The sequence below is a fragment of the Nothoprocta perdicaria genome, unplaced genomic scaffold (assembly GCF_003342845.1).
Source record: "Nothoprocta perdicaria isolate Ctin4 unplaced genomic scaffold, notPer1 scaffold_20, whole genome shotgun sequence".
Classification (NCBI taxonomy): Eukaryota; Metazoa; Chordata; class Aves; order Tinamiformes; family Tinamidae; genus Nothoprocta; species Nothoprocta perdicaria.
In genome coordinates, this window is record NW_020455205.1 from 3931332 (window position 1) to 3945737 (window position 14406).

Consider the following 14406-nt stretch of genomic DNA (forward strand, 5'->3'; position numbering starts at 1 on the left):
AATGGAAATTTTAGTATCTAGAGAACCTTCACCTGCCCATTCTATCCAATATGTCAGCCTTAGAGTAGCAAGAAAGGATAAGAAATTCTTTGTGTCTGTGAGGCTGAGGGTAGTGTTACTAAAAGAATGCTCTTATAGAAGAAACAGTTATTACTATCAATTAAAAAAAAATGCTCAGGAGAAATGACTAGATAATTCATTTGTCCCCTTTAATATTAAGTTTACTTAGAGGACAGGGCAAGGAAGTTTGGAGGATCTGCATATATGAGAAGGCTCTACGTACATAAACAGAAATCTTCCATGGATGTAAATATGTCTAAACAGAATCCAGGGTAGTACAAACATTCCTTTTCTTTCATGCTCCTCAACATGCCTTTTACATTTCCTTAAATTTCCTCTTCCTTGGCAGTTGCTTCTGTGACAATATGGGAACGTAAACTGCCCTTTACATGTTATCTCATGTCACAAAATGCCAGTGTAAATGTACAATGTGCTGACTTTAGTAAAGATTTGTGGTTAAGACAGAAATCTCCTGATTATCCACAGCTGACATTGCTTTGGTTTTAGGTTGTTTTTTTGCCAGCATGGCCAATTTTCCAAAGGGAAGGCAATCGGGCTGTGTCGGGGTGTGAAGGGACACTTGAGTGGTGCTCTACCGAGCATACTTGCCCCAGTACACACACTGCATGTAAACTGAGTGTCACTCTGGGTAACTTGAGTTGAACTCAACTTTTATAAAGAGAGGCAAGAATGAAAAGAGAAAGCAAGAAGTTAGTGGGAAACTGCAGTATGTGAACTCATAACGTGAGTAATCCCTTCATACTGGAGCTGTAACAGCTGTGCTCAGGAGCTCCCTCCAGCATATATTTTTCTGTGTAGCCTCCAGCATTTTGGCTGCTTTTGCAGTATCAGGGTCAATCAGAATGAAGGTCCCTAGGGGAAGGACCAAGAAATTCACTGCAGTAGAGTAGAGATGGGATGTCCGGGCTCTCTGATGGGCCCTCAGATGGGATAGGGATACCAAGGCTGTCCCACCAATGTGGTATGTGGTAGCCACAGAGCGCACTGGAAGGGTTAACACCTGATCAAACATATATGGTCACCTCAGTTGAGTTAATGTGCTTGTATGAGTGACACATTTTTCCTGGCAAGACTAGATCATAGGCTGAAACCAAAGTGTGACACCAATACAGCTTCCATGGGCGGCTTATAAGACTGCTACCAATACTCAGTAAACTGTCTCCATGGTTTCAGTGGCCCCAGTCCTACCAGCTGCATTTCCCAGGCCTGGAGAACAAGCATGAGCAATCTCTGCGCACCCTAGGGCCCCGGGAGCACGGGGCCTTGCGGGCATGTGGTGGCCTTCAGCAGCTGCAGGGAGGCAGTGGGGCCTCCCCAGGTGCCTGAGCACGGGGCACAACACAATCTTGCTCTCAGCATGCAAGTTATGCCAGTGGAGAATCCCTTAATGTCATATATTCCTGAGGGAAAGTAGGTAGGTCTAGGAATATTAGAACGTAAGGGTACCTAACTTGCACACCACACACCTCCTTTCTGAATTCGGCACTGTGGATGAAGGGCTCCGTGTTCAGAAATGGGTACAAAGGGCCTCATTCTTGCCCCATGTAGGTTTACACATAGGATGGGAGGAGACCTCATGCAAGATAAAATCCCCCTCCCAGCACTGAGGACCAGCTTCTCCTGTTTCATGTAGGTTTTCTCCCTCTGCGTTCTGCCCTGATTTTGATTTTCTTTCCTGCTGCTTTTATAGGTTTGGAGGTCTGTGAAATAATATTTAGGCCAGTTCAGGGAGCTGTAAGTGTTGGCTAATTTGTTCATAGGCTATGTTCTGAAATAACAAAATTTTGTTAGTGTCAGGTAGTGTGATTTTACCCTTTTAGATATAGAGAAGTCCTGTCTACTTTCTCTGCTAGAGAGCTTTTGTGCCATCTTGTTGAACAATTACAAAGGTTTACACTTTATGACTAGAATTGCAATACTAGATTATGATTGAAACTGAAACACATCAGAAATCATTAGGTTTTGCTATATAAATATTAAATAGGGAGTTTTTTTTTTAAGATAACCAAACCAGGCACACTGTAAGTGCTAAAAATGGGACATGAGATTTCAAAGTGCTGAATGTTAATTAAAAAAAGAAAGGGGAAAACATTTTTATACTAAAAAGTGGATTTGCAACCTTACCAACATTAATTATCAATCTTACATGTACAACAGATTAATATTTATCTATGAGCAGGGTCTGCCTGTTTCATGCAAGTGCTTTGTGCAGTTTCGAGGTCATTTTTGTAGTTCAGTATTTTCTTTTCTATCACACATTCTCTCTTTTCACTTGTTGTTTTTCTCCTTATCAGTACCCAAGTGAACACTACTGAGCTGCACACCACAGGGGACATACAATTCCAAAAAGGGCAGAGGCAGATGGAAAAGTGGAGTTTCAACCTTTACAGATGAGAATGTGTCCATTTAAAGAAAAAAAAATCAGAAAATGTAAGTCCCGAGAATAGCGCACAGGAGATATGGAGCAGCAGAGAATTAGGCTATGACCAGGAACAGAAGTGATGGCCCCAAACCCTACACTGCCCCGTGATAGCTGCATGCCCACAAAGAGCCAGCGCAAGGCTAGTGCTCTTGGACTTGCTCGTTTGCAATTAAAAAACATCTGTTGAGTGGCAAAAAACTGTAAGTTGAATAAAACAGAGGAAAGGGTAAAAGGCAACGTGGAAGGAAAGGTAAAGGCTAATGAGATTAAGAAGAGTAATTTTGTCTCTTTCACCAGGGAGATGCTTGGACAAATGTAGATGACATTTTTACTCTCCTGCTTACCGTTTGCTTCTCTCCCCTCCCATTGTGCAGTTAATATGAAACTGGAGAGAGATGCTCTAACTTCACTGTCCATTCCCTTCCTATGAGGAATGGACAGCCCTTTACTACTAGAATATTTTGCTTTTGTGTCTAATCTCACTTCTTTGGAGTTAGTGGGAATCCATTTGCTAATAAAGATGATGGTGAAAGATAAACTATCCTGAAAAAATTAGCCATCAAACCAAAGGTGTGGCTTTAATTTTCTCTTTCTTACCAATTCACACCTCAATAGATTTATTCCCTTTTAATCTCCCAGTAGGTCATATTTCTCTCGTGGTGGCCTTTCCCGCAGCATGCTTTTATCACCCATGAAATACCTTTCCTTACGGAAGTTTCAGCTTGCTCTTATTCACATTTCACCTGCACTCTCCATATTAATGTAAAATAAAAAAGACATAGCTTGTGTTACATGCTCACAGGAAGGTCAGCAAATTCTATAAAAAAATAGGAAGTTGGAAAAAAAAGACAAGGAAAACAAAGAAAAGAATTGAAATGGGTTGCTTAAAAGGTTTGTGAAAGTGTGAAAGAAGACTTACTTTAGTTGTCCAATATTTGTCATTCATTTAATCAATTAATTTACTTCTCACAGCCAAAACACTGCCATTAAAAAGGCTTACTCAGATGCTTTACCCTGTTCATATTGATTCATTTTCAGTGAAAATATCGATAACTTTGTATAGATCTAGACCTTAAGTTACTTAATTATTGATTGAGAAACAGTTGCTCAGATTGAGCAGTCAGATTTCTGCTGTGTTCAACAATAATAAGGAACCAAGTTTTTGCCTGGATAGAAATCGTGTAGGATCATCCTTATTTAATGTACTACTTGTCAGAGTAAAGGAAAAGTCTAGCAAAAATGACTTTTCTGTGACCTAGTGTGGTCAACACTTCCCATTTCATTCATCAACTATTGAAAACTAAGTTAGAGAACTGTGTACCCTTTTCAGTGATTGTTTCTTAGTGTCACTCTAAATTAGACAGAATGAAATTTTATGGTGAAAACAATAATAGTAAATAATACATTCAAATTGTGTTGCTTTTCTGGCAGCTTCCAAGCATATTTTTGAAAGCACCAGGACTGTTTTGAGTTGAGTTGCAACTAATTTGAACATTTGGTGGGGTTGATGTGCTGTGAGTTCTGCTGAAGCAGCTGATAGTGAAATCTTCATAATCAGGAATCTGAGATGAACACGTCCATGGTTAGAGTTTGTTCTTGCTTTCTGTTAAGCTGATGCCTTCGTTTTGCATAAGGTTTTTAAAGAAAAATACTGTTTTGAAATTATCCAGAAAAAAAAGAAAAGTGTCCCTAATGACAATAACTGTAAGTGTGAAGCAGAAAGATGGACACATGCAGTTCTTTGCAGATCCAAAAACCAGAATAACTGGATCTCATCTCAGCCACTCGGTGTCTAAATCTTAACTTCTTGCACCTCACAGCCATGGGCTGAATGGCTGGTTGCAAACGCTGCAGGTGGCAGCCACTGTTGGCTCAAGGTTCCTCAGCAGCCCGGGCAAACCTGGGCATTGGTGCCCCAGGAATGAGAGGCTGGGGCCAACGCTGAAACCTTGTTGTGCCAGTGTGGTGCAGCCACGGTTGCAGTTTCCGTCCATGCTTAGATCTGAGCTTGTAGCCAAGCCTTAGAAATACAGAGTCAACCATCCTGCATCAGCCACATCTTACCTCTGACTGGACCAAGAGCAGATGCTTCAAGAGAAGACAGCATTGTATGAGTAATAGAGAAGAGTCTGCCCATCGTGACTGTAGATGGAAATAGAAATCTACAGTTTGCAGATAGTAAATAACAGTTCTGGAATGTTTTCCTGTACAGAGAAGAGTTCTATGTGAATTAGTATAAATTACTTTCAGATTTATTTTTTATCTCTCTTTTTTTTTTAAGATTCCAATTCATTAAAAAGCATAAGCACAGTTAATGCCAATGATGCCACATTTACATAATGTATTTCATCTTACTGTATCTGACATTAGTCAGGCTTAACCATCTGTTGAGGTGTCATTTTCTGTCATTTTCTAGGTGGAATGGACCAGTTGTTTGAAAATGTTGAAAGCTCTACAAGACTTTTTGGCAGAAGGTGAAGGATATTGAATCCAGGAGAAACAGCACTGGAAAGTTGGGCTGGGATCATGCAGTTTTGTGAAACGGATTTCAGCTCTCCTGGAAGCGACAACATCAAGGTCAGCCTGTCTATCTATTAAGGTCCTCCTAGTTATTGGAGAACCTAGTCACGGTTATGTGAAGATCACATCAGCCAGATACATTGCAAATACCCAATTCCATGAGGAATAAATTGGTTAATGAATAGGAGGCTCTTGATTAGATGTCTAACTAAAAGGTGTTCCAGACTGCAGTAGAGTAATATGAAGTCCTAAGTTGATGTTGTCTCCGGAAGGAAAAAAAAACAACAGCATGGCCTTTCCCTGGATGTTCAGTAGTTTTACAGACTTGGCAGTATGCCATTCAGAAGTATGTCAATATAAATTTAGCTAAGAAAAATGTAGGTTATTTGACAAAGTTTTGAATCACATGCTTGTCACGTAGGGCATATAATATTAGCAGTGATAATGACATATCAAAATGTATGGAAATATGGTGAGAATAGGATAATTAGCTTTGCTTTGCTTTTTTGATGGAAAAGTTGCAGAGTCCCAAAGCTTTCCCTATCCAAAAGGCCTGATTCTGTGTGACATTATGAAAATGTGTTGTTCATGTATTACAATGCTAATTGAGAGTATATCCTATGATAAAGGAAGGATGTCCATATAAAAGTGGCATATGAACAGAATCAGGCCATGTTACTGCATACATACTACAAATAGGACAAAATGCCAACTGGAATACACACAAAAAAAAATTGTTTGAGATGCATCTAGTGTATAGGAGCTTACTTACACTATAATAGCTTCAAAGCAAATCCTCCATTTCAAATACCAGGATGAGAAATGGAAATGGAATTTGTCCTGTAATTTTTGCTCTTGTTGATTTAATTACATGCCATTGAATTCTGGACTGCAAATAACTTTGTATGTTCTATACATGTACAAAAGCCACCAAGGTTTTTATTTTTAGTAAGAACACATCCTTTCTGGACTTCATTCTCCACCTATACTTTTGTTTGCATACACCTCTGCTACCCATGGAGTTCCTGTGCTGAATTATGTGGTGTTAAGCAGAAAAAGAAAAGACTTGTACACTGGCATCTGCATGGGTTGGGGACAAATGCAAATGTCATTGACAGGACACACAGGAATTCCTTTTTAATCATGCTGGGAAGCAGCAGTCATTTTAATGAAGACTCTGCACTTTATTTTACACTACACGGTGCATCAAAGAGGGAGTCTCCATGAGCGTGTAGTACACAGGAAGTAATTGGTCTTAAAGAACAGTGTGAGGAAACTGCCTCAGCAAAATCTTCTCAGATTAGCATTCTTAGGGCTGCCATTTAAGATGTACTAAAAGCTCTTGACTTCATCCTCTTTCTGTCTCCCTTGTCTCTGGAGAGCATATTTTCTATCTTCACATGCGAAGATGAGAAAAATGGATTAGCCTTCAAATGCAGGAACTACTGATGCCTGTATTCAATGAACTCTCTCAGTTATTCAGAGCTGGGAGGTAGATCCAGAACATGAAGGCATTTTCCTGCACAGACTCATTTCCTTCTATAATACTCTAGGAGGAGCAGGCCAGAGATGAATGGAAATTTTAAATCAACTTACACCTTTCAAGCCCAAAACAACTTTCAACTTTAACAAAAAAAATGGCCTGGTCCTGAAGGAAACAAATTTATTTATCATAAACTTAAAGTTCAGTTCAGTGTTTCATTTCTTAGAAATCTGAAAATGCTCCATCTGTAAGTTTGAAATAAGGTGTCCAAGACTTTAATCTTATGTCTGACTTGCAGAAATACGAGAGATCAACAGCCAATATTAGGACATTCTTTCAGCACTGATTCAGACGGGAGAAAGCCATGCATGACTCACTATACTCTCCTAAAAAACCCCCAGCAAGTTGAATATATCAAAAATTACAGACGTCTAAACACAGATTTCACAGATTTTATTGAAATGGCAGGCCCATGTTTTATGCATCTGAAAGGCAGTGTCTGCTTGACAGCATAATATTCTTAGGACCTGATTTCCAGATAACCTACGTATGGAAGGTGGGAGTCTGTTGAGCATCATATTATGGGTAGCTGTGCAAATGGCCAGGTAGAATGATCATTTGTGTGTGCAAGTAATTTTGATTTTAATGACCCTGATAGACTTTTAAGCTTATGTATACATTAGGAACACACAAATCAAGACTTTAACATGGCTATTATTCATTACAATGATGAAAAAATATACTACTATAGTATGTTTTTGCCTTAGATATCCATATTATTGGGTTGGTTTGTTTGTTTCCAGCTGATTATTGAATCTTGAGGGCCCTATAGCTGTACTGAGCAGGAAAGCACAGCTCTCTGCTGAAGCACAGCAGTGCCCAGTAGAGAGAGCCTGATTTACACCAGCTGAGGATCTGATTGTTGCTTTTGAGCCATCGTAATTGCTTAAGTGAAACAGCCAAAGTAATTGGTGCAAACTAATACAACTGATGGAAAAAGATTCAGTGTTTGTCAATACCAACTAGGCTATGGAGAACCTAATCAATGAATTAGTCTGTCAGTTAATTAGTCTAGGCAGAAAATGACTCCCTGTACTGTTAGTCCATGAAAAGATCAATGAAGTCAAATGTCTGGTTTAATGTTTCTCACGTAATGATTATATTATGAGACGAAGACTAAAAAACAATGTTTATATAGATTCAATTAAAAATTTTAAGTGTTCAGTTTGTAAAAAGATACATGGCTTTTCATGTTACATGTTAAGATACAAAATCATCAGGATTTTAAAGCAGTAAAGTCTTCCTGCATTTTAAAGCTACATTTTCAAGTGGCTGATATTTCTACGAGAAAATTACAAAGGGATATAAGGATTCATGGAGGCTGAGCAACCAATTTGTTGGTTCTTCTATGTGAGAAATTGTGGCAAGAACATTTGACTCTAGGCCAGATCCTTCATTTTGGCAGGGGCTCCACTGAGCTCCCTCTCTGTGATGACTCTGGCAGTTCACAGCTGTTGTTGTGTCAGCATTAGAAACACATTGGGTGGAAAACTGAGAAATGAACCTTTTTCTCTTTTAATTGGCTGTAGTCTTATTATTTCTGCTAAGTGTGGCCTGGTCAACCACACTTTGAATTTTGCATATTTATAATTAACTTTACAGTGGAAATAAGCAAACACATCTTGTCTTAGAGTCTTGTAAAGTCCCTAATTATGAAGCATTTTAAATCTGGCAGTTTGCCTTGTAAAGTGAAAGAGAAGTAGCCTTTTGTGCTTCTGTGCATACACCCACTTGTAGGTAACAATATTTCAAAGTTTGCATTTCATTAAAATTAAAAATAAAAAATAGAGTTGTGGATATCACCTGTATAAAGTGCAGGAAGTAAAATCATGTGGAGATAGAGGAAGTGGTTGGCAATTAGCTAGACCTGGTGAAAACAGGTTTTGTTAAGGGGAAGTAAAAAAAGTTCCGATTACCTAAAAATGAGAATTTACTGAATGACTCTACAAAGGAAAAAATACTGTGGTAATACCAAGTGCTAATAATGTGCTGTAATGAATACTAAACATGGGGCAAATATCAAAACAAGGGAATCTACAGTCAGTGAATAATTACTCTTTTGAGTTGATCTGGACTTTGGTGAGCGTGTAGATTACTTTTAATGTTGAACATAACCTTTTATGTTTTTCAGTCTGTTTCCAGACTACAATTCTGTCTTTAAAAGCTTCATCTTCTACAGAACAATAATGTGTTACTTCATGTTTAATATTCCAGTATATTTTTTCTATTAAAAATAGATTAAATTTTAAGTAACTCATGATGATATGTTCAATAAGAGCTTGCTAGATGAAAAATTAATGCTTCTGTTTTGAAGGGATTAACTGAACTGTCCAGAATAAAATTTAAATGTGCCTTCTCTTCACAGGTTCAGCATAACCTACCCAAAACTATAGCTCATACACACTTAAGGTATCAAAAATAAAATAATGGCTTGCTTTCCTGCAGAAAAAGGTCACTTCTAAAATGCTGCCCAAGGAGTTATAGGAGGCACATGTTCACACAACTTCTGTCCTCCCGAATGTGAAGTTTAGAAGCAGAAGATCCCCACCTTGCTGCCACTGAGCTGTGAGTTCCTCCTCTTTAAGTGGACTCTACATTCAGAAAGTTCTTTCTTTTAGCACCCCTGTGCTTAAACATCACAACATTGGTACCTCTTTACAGAAGGTGTTTGGAGCCTGCAGAACAGCCTTCCAGCAGATGAGGAATTGATGTCATGGCAAATGGGTATATTAAACTTGTGTTTCATCTGGACAGCCATTCTGGAACTGAGCAGGTAGGCATCACACAGACAATATTTTTCCCCCAAACTCACTACACACTGCTAATGTCATGTCCCTAAAATGCAATCTTGCCTCACGTTTTGACTCAGAACTGAAGGTAAACAACAGATGACTACTCCTAATTCAAGTCTTTTTCAATCAAGACCAATGCAACAATGCACAGGGTTCCTGCTAATGAACATTTACAAGCTAACAAATATGCCTGCAAGTTTTCAGGTAGCCTCAATATCCCACAGCTCTTGCTGCAAAGTTATTTAAAGGCTGAGACTTTCTTGAGTGTGAAGGAATTGGGTCCTTCAAGGTAAAACTCAGAAAACTCTCAACTCCATGAAGTTGCAGAAGATGCTCAGATTTAGGGATCAGCCTCTCATTATGAGTAGCATCTCCTAAAGAGTAACCAATATTGCTACCAGATCCTTAATTCACAGTATCACTAATCCTAATGTGGATTATCTGGCAAAGCTTTTAACTGGGTGTTCAAGCCCTGGTGAGGGCACCACTGTTTCTTAATAACCTGTATGTTCTGATGCAGCTAAAGATGCACCACACCTGTATCTGTCTGCCAGGAAACTGGTTGTAGGCGACACCAGTCTTTATGCTTACAGTTCTGGAGACATTCACAAGGCCTAACATGCATGCTCAGGCAAGAAGTTTTTTTCCAAAACTTTTATCAACTGCCAAATGAAAAGGAGATGTTCTTCTGGAGTGTGAATCCCAGTAAAGAACTAACCAAATGTGCTCTCAAGTCTGTCAGGGAGGAAGGCAATCACCCATCTCCCCCTAGCACACGAACACATCTATTTGGCTTTTCTGGAGAAAGAGATACTCCTCGTGTGAGAAAAGAGGTCCCACGAGGACTCATGCAGCACATTAATGAAAAATACGGGTTTCGCTTTTAATGCTTGGACTGGGAAATTCCACTCCATAGAACAGTGCTGCTCCACTGGATCTGAGCAATTATGGAGGTGGTTCAAGAAGCAGCACAAAGGCACTTTGCTGCTTAAAGCTTCTCGCTTTTAAAGGCAGCCTGTGGCAGCTGCAAACTTGCCAGATTAAAGCAGAAGTATATGATAACCAGAAGAGATTAGACCAGCACTTTACCTGTTTCAGGATGTCTCTCCAGTGCTATTGCAATGAGGATGCACTGGAAGAGACAGGGATCTCACACTTAATTTATGAAACATTTTCAGTCAGTCTTCATATTAATATAGCACTTGTGCCCCGTTTATGATCAGGGACCAACTTGTGCTTGGCATGGGTTCATGGTCCTAAGAGTTTACACCTAAATGTCAGCACACGGGGAGAGGGCAGGAGGAGATACGGGCAGCACAATAGCCCATAGTCTAAGCATGCCATCTCTCAAAACATCTCTTTTTTTTTTTCTTTTTTTTTAATTTAATAGGCAAAAGAGGGTTTTAGGAAGGAATTTGAAGAACATCAAAGCAACTTCACTGCTGTTTACAAGGAAGCTTTCTGCAACCTGAGGGGCCGGCTGGCCGAAACCATGAAGGTGCTTGTTTTTTTAAACACCGCAGTAAGGTGGTTCGTCAGTTTTTCGAGTTATTGGACTTGCGGGAGAAACTTTCTGATATTTAAGATTTTTTATTTTGTGGAGTTGGAGAGAATTTAATGCTTTTGTTTAAATTTGAAAGGTTTTAGAGACTACATAAATCAACAAATGCAACACCTCATCCTTTTTGAATAATTTGCTCATTTAAGCTGAATGTGAGGCAGATATGCTTGGTACTACCAGCCAATTTCATGTATCTGTATAATAAAGGACTGACAAGAGTAAGTAAGCCCAAAGGGCATCATAGCCAGGCTCTGGCTTCACATTAGAGTTCAAGACCTCCCTGGAAAGTGCCTGGTCACCAAGTTTCCACTTTTCAAGCCCCAAGCTTCCACACCCGCTCACACGAGATACAGACCTGTAGCCAGGTCAGCTGGGGATTTGCTCATGTTCAAGTCCACCTGGAAGCTACTGAGGAGGGCAGAAGCAGCTGCAGAGCAGGGGGGGCAGGTGCTGCTGCCTGCAGAGCAGGTTTCTTATATAGTTCCCTACATGTGGCCCAGTGGGAGCAGCGGATCAAGGACGCCCTCCAAATCTGACTGGGAGCAAGCAGTGTTACTGCACAGAAGCTTATAAGGCTGGCACAGGTTTTCAGGGTGGATTCTTACTCGTGCTGAGTAAATCCCCAAAGGCTGCAGATTCCAATAAATGACTAAAAGTTCTAATGCTTGTCAGAGTCTTATTATCCCAATGATCCACATCTGTTGGTTCAGCAAAATGGAGGCTAGAAATGTCATGAGAATAGAATCTCTCCACAGAGCCCCATAATTCTGCTTCCAGTCCCCTGGGGCAGCAGGAAGAACTGAGGTGAATAAAAATGGAAAATATTATTCATACAGGGAGAAATTTCTGTGTGTAATCACGTAAGCTGTGCATAGAATGTCATTCTTGACTTTGAACCTGCAAAACATTTGCCTTATGTTTGCCTTGGTTTTAGTTTGTGTTTTGGACTGAGATGCATGTCAGTTCTTTCTCCCCACTCTAGTTCTTGCAGAAATAATAAGCTTTAGAGATTGTCCAGCATGCTTCAGCAGGCACCACGCTAACGTTCCCTGCACTGGACCATGACCGTATGTACCTGACGGGCTGTCTGTTTATTTTCCTTTTCCAATGTCAGGCAGTGTCGCCGTGTCTCTGATACAAGTGATTTCATTGACTTAATAGCTGATTGTACCACGGAAGTATGCAGTAGCCTAAGAGGTAGTTTCTAATAATGATGTTTTGCAGAGTCCAGCTGGTGTCTTCAATGTGCTCAGCTACCATGTGCTTTCAGCTGTCCTGCAGTCCTCTTCGTGCGCTCCCAGTCCCATTGCCTGCCAAGAGGAGAAGCTTCACGAAGGAGTTGCTGTGCGGTGCCACTGAACTGTGGCGTCTTTGAGGCACTGCTCTGTGCCCCTGGGAGTTGGTGGGGTACTAAATAGTGCATTGAGCCGCGTTCCTGAAAAGCAAGCGGGACCTAACAGCTCTCACACAAGCAGTCCTCAGGACTTGTAGGTAAAAAGATGAACCCACTTCATCCCACTCCATGTTAGGATGATGTTTCATCTCCTAAATCAGCTCTTCAGTATCCTGTTGCTATAGGAAAAAACACAGATTATGTAACTGCTTATTTTTCATGTATTTCCTGAATTGAACTCAGTCTGTGTTGAACTAGACAATATTCATTGGGAAGACATGGAAAGGAAATTTCTGTAAGGAGAAATTTGCTTATAGTTGATATGAAAATAGTTAAGTTAGGCTGTGCTTAGTGACTCATGCAAAACTCTTGAAGAGTCAATTAGACACACACACAAACTAACGAACTGCAAAAAGAAAAAAAGGCTTCCCTCCATTAAATGCCTCTCTGTAATCATCAATATTCTTAAAAAGTGTAATGATTTCTTATCAGTGCTTGAATGAACCGTAAAACTACCTTTTGAAATATTGACATTTCCACAATTTTGAACACAAGAATGTTTTCCCTTCCATATGGAAGTTTACAGGCCATTGTCTTGAAGTTTATTTCTTGAAGTTTATTTTGTCTTGAAGTTTTTGTTCCTATTGGGTATCATACTGTAATAATGCAAATAAGAAAAATGAGTAACCTTGCTTTTTTCCTCAACAGGTTGTATCAGGTTGCTCCTTTGTTTCATATATTTTAGATTTTGAACAAAGGCTTAATCAAGGCATTCTTCATGTGAGGTGTTTTCTACAGGTATTAGATATCTTGGCCTTTGAAATTGAAATCAGACGTTTTCTGCTGTTTATGTTTGCTTTTTATGAGGATGGTTTATCAACATCTGATCTAAGGGATGATCTTCAGCTGGAGCAAGTCACTGTAGCTCAGTTAACATCAATGAACTGCACTGGTTTTACATATCCAAAAGTCAGGCCTCTGCAACACCTAATATCACAAAGGAAACTCTTAAAAACAAGGTAAGCTATTGATAAAAACAAGGTAAGCTATTGATAAAACCTGCGATGTGTATGTTGTACTGAGTTTTGTTATTGTGCAGTAGATTGTAATTACGATCTTTTCCAGAACTAATGTCTACAGCTAACTGCAGAAGCGTCCGTGGAATCATTTTTCCATGAGAAAATACTCTGCTATCAAGTCTGAAACTCTGCAGAGTGAGAGGCTGACTTCTTCAAAGTCCCAAATCAGACAGAAAGGAATAGGCGGATGAGGGAAATTTCAGATATGTCAAGCAGATTGATATTTGTGGAGTAGAGCATTTCAATTTTTGCATTTGAAAATTCTCCTTTGTGTATCTTTTAATACTGTATTGAATTCTATATGAGAAGACAATTTAAAAATGTAAAGTGTCAGAAGAAAGCATTTGAAGAGATGTAAAGCATTTCTTTTCAAAATTTACTTTCATTTTGAAAGAAAAGTGCATTTTGAATCCTCCAAGTCTTCTCTGCAGTAGAATTTTACCTCCCCAGTCTGCTCTGTTAATGACACGAAATTGGCTCCCTTTTTTGTTTAGGCACAGAGCTGTTGGTCGCTGATGTCTTCCTGGGGACAGTCTCTGTGACAGCCAAGGAACTAGGAATCTCCCGATGCCGTTATAACTTCTTCCTGCCCCCGTGCCAGAGTTCATGGAGCCCGTGAAGGTAACACTGTAGTTGCTTGTCGGGCCACCTTGCAAACCAAATTACTGAAATAATGGTCAGATAAATAATATGTATTTTTTTCAATGTGTAATCACAGAAAACAGTGAATGTCTTAGACATACGTTAGTGGTCCCATTGTTGCCACCTTGGCTGGAATTTCCCTAGTAGAAAAAATATTTTTGAGGATAAAAATAGCTAGTGCAGACACATCTGTGTGTTTCTCATCTAGTTTGGACTAAGGAAATGTGCCAGTTATCTGAAATCCTTGTTTAATTGTAAGCATACCTTTATCTCTAGTTTGCCTATAACTACATGACAGGAAAATGCAAATCTTTCACTATGCTACAATTTAACAGCAGGTTTCACTGAAGCCTTACAATATTTATTAGGTCTT

At 39.5% G+C, this 14406-nt stretch overlaps 1 long non-coding RNA gene across 1 annotated transcript; it reads left to right on the forward strand.

The window, feature by feature from the left end:
- The first annotated feature begins 12328 nt into the window (after positions 1 to 12328).
- LOC112946106 lies at positions 12329 to 13976 on the forward strand. The gene is made up of 3 exons (XR_003249152.1): positions 12329 to 12410; positions 13180 to 13331; positions 13886 to 13976. It is a non-coding gene; the product is annotated as an uncharacterized LOC112946106 (long non-coding RNA).
- The last annotated feature ends 430 nt before the right edge of the window (positions 13977 to 14406 follow it).